The sequence below is a fragment of the Pinus tabuliformis genome, chromosome 7 (genome assembly GCF_031772625.1).
Source record: "Pinus tabuliformis cultivar Carrire ecotype Pingquan chromosome 7, CPIR1, whole genome shotgun sequence".
Taxonomy (NCBI): domain Eukaryota; kingdom Viridiplantae; phylum Streptophyta; class Pinopsida; order Pinales; family Pinaceae; genus Pinus; species Pinus tabuliformis.
The window spans coordinates 376,654,181-376,657,160 of NC_142293.1; the positions used below are offsets into that span (position 1 = coordinate 376,654,181).

The 2,980-nt window shown below is 36.9% G+C and overlaps 1 long non-coding RNA gene across 1 annotated transcript; it reads left to right on the forward strand.

The window, feature by feature from the left end:
- Positions 1-1,714: 1,714 nt before the first annotated feature.
- On the forward strand, positions 1,715-2,182 carry LOC149247554 (uncharacterized). The gene is made up of 3 exons (XR_016265637.1): positions 1,715-1,776; positions 1,951-2,026; positions 2,122-2,182. It is a non-coding gene; the product is annotated as an uncharacterized LOC149247554 (long non-coding RNA).
- Positions 2,183-2,980: the final 798 nt, after the last annotated feature.

Sequence of the window (2,980 nt, forward strand, 5' to 3'; positions counted from 1 at the left end):
TGGCTTCTTCTTCGGGCATGGCCTTGCTTCTGGTGGTCTTCATGCTCAGTGGGGTATGGACTTCGAACAGCCATGATTGAAAACTGGTGAGCTGTTGAATTCTGCTTTCTGTCACAAATGTAACGGCAACGATATTTTCTTTCCCAAAGAATTCACATGAAAATTCACCAGAGAACATTTTCAAAAGATGATGCTTCTCAAAATTCTTGCGACTGCAATTTCTCTGCTCGAAATTCTTTATGTTTTAAACCTTTTGAAGACTGAATTTCACTCAATTGCATGCACTGATAGATAAATTCACGTTCTAATAAACCTTTTAAACTTAAATTTGTCCTTCCTTTGTAGAGAATTTGAATATTTTCGCAGCAATTACAGACTGAGGGGAAGAAAGCCCGGTTATTTATAATGGCCGAGATTTGAAGTTTCCTTGGCATTTTTATAGGAGTTAAGGCTCAACTTCATTTCTGTTTTTCGGGAAATGGACCGGGACGCATTGTGAGGAGCACTTTACTATGTCTCGGCAGGCTGCAGAACCTGTTTTCCCCAGCAGGCGACACACAAAGACAATTTATGACAATGTTCACCATAGTATTCACATAGACCCTGTATGACATTTCTTTATTTCAACTGAATGTTTTTTGGCCTTTAAGATATCTGGATGGTCATTTCTTTTTTAAATTGTATTTGTAAGCATTTATTATTTAATTAAAGTAGCTTTTATGTGAAGTCTCTATTATGTTCCATATTTTATGGTGACTATCTTCGCGATCATGTTGCAGGGTGATCAAACACAACAAAGCCCTTTTCTTTACTAGCATTGATGCCTATCATCATGTGCTATTGTTAAAGGTTTTCATGCGCTGAATTGTGCAGGAGTTTAGTAAAGTAGCATTAAATTTGCAAGAAATTTGGTCTCTGGGACTTTTACCCTCAAGGACCAGATGGCATACAAATATGATTTGGAGATGGGAAACAGGGCTGACAGTAGAGATGTAAAGAAGCCTCTTTTAGAAAAAAGAAGTAGCTGGCGTAACAGATCAAAATCTAGTCGTCTTAGTGGTAAAGGGGCTAAAGGTGCATATTTTCAAGCCCTTCAATGGAATTCTCTTGTTGCAATACTTTGTACATCTATTGTTGCCTTACGGCCTATTGATGATCTTGGTTTAACCTTGTCTCAGGTACGCTTTCACTGTTAGAAGATTTTTAAGGGCATGCCTTTTAGTTAGACTTTTATGAAAAATACACAGACAATCATACATCTCCTCAGAAATTGATGGACCTATTTAATATCTATTTAGGTGTATTTACTATTGTCCAACACAATCAGTCCATAAGCTTTTAATGCTCCCAAAAAATATTTCAATTGTTTCCTACTGAGTTATAGTGGCTGATCTTTCCCAACGGGGCTACAGAAAAGCCCATTGTGACCTAAAACATGTTGAATTCTGTGTCAGTTCTCTTTATTTGGATCCTTATCAAACATAGGAGCCATGGTGGGTGCAATAGTCAGTGGACAGGTTGCTGATTATATTGGACGGAAAGGCGTAAGTACCTTTAATATTCTATGTTTGTATGCAGGCATTATTAGTGGCCGCCATTCCAAATATTATTGGGTGGCTTGTCATTTTCTTTGCAAACAGGGTTTAGAGTTGGGGTCATTTGATTTGCTGTAAGTAAGACCTTTCTCACAAGGTTGGGAAAGGGCTAGTAGTACCTGTATACATATCTGAGATAGCACCAAGGCACCTTCGAGGAGGTCTTAGGGCAGTAAATCAGGTGAGATTTTGCTATATTAGTAATTTTAGTAACATTTAGTCTTGTTACTGTCTTCTGAAGTGCTAGAGTAAATATGATTGTGCATAAATTTAAATATTCAGAATCACTAATGGTGATTTACTGAAAATCCATACGAATAATATGTTTGATAATAACTATTGATTTTTTTAACAGCTCTCAGTGGCAGTTGGTATTATGCTGGCATACTTGTTTGGGCTATTCGTTTCCTGGAGGCCTCTTGCAATTATAGGTATACCTTGAATTCATTTTTCTTGGGGATAGTTTATGGAGATCCTTTATCATTTTCCAAATAATAGCCATATAATGACATCTTTAGCTGGGCAGGCATAATTCCTTGTGCCCTTTTGGTGCTTGGACTCTTCTTTATCCCGAAATCACCAAGATGGCCCGTGAGTTAATAGCACATTCAAGCATGTACACTGAAATGATATGACACTTTCTGTTGGTGCCCTTGTCACTGATTTACTATGATCCATTATCAGTAAGGTCTCATTCTTTATGCTCATACACATGCAGGCAAAGATTGGTAATAAAAGTTTTGAAGATTCATTGCAGGTTCTCTGAGGCTCTGATGCCGATGTTTCAATTTTTTGCAGAAAATGTGCTCATTCAATTGTTTATACTTTTCCTTCTGTCTGTATGCTTTCCCAATCATAGTTTTTACACAATAAATGGTCTGGGTATTGCACAATAAATGGTCTGGGTGATCCAAGCATAGTTTTTACTCTCACAAGCATAGTCAGGCTTCACCATGATTATACTAAGCAGTCTAATAATACTATTAGGGTATAAAAATTACAATCATACAGTAAATATATTTATTCGAATATATTGGTTTTCTTCTTTTCTTTGTATCCAGCAATTCGACTTACAACAAACACATTTGCTGAAACATTCACCTGCAGTCAATTTCAATTTACAATGGATCTGTTGAAAACATGTAGGTTAGTTTTCAGGTATCTATCTCAAACACAAGCTTGATGTCTCACTGGGCATTAAACTACTCGCTCCAAGTCCATAACTACCCCACTCAATGTAGGGACTTTCTGCCTCGCAGCTTCTCTTGTTTACTTTAGAAGAGTGTTAATGTACCATACTAGCTTTCTTTAATGTGATGGAAGATAAGTGGTCACACAAGATTTGGACATGTGCTAGAAGAAATGTAAAGTTACATTTCATGTTT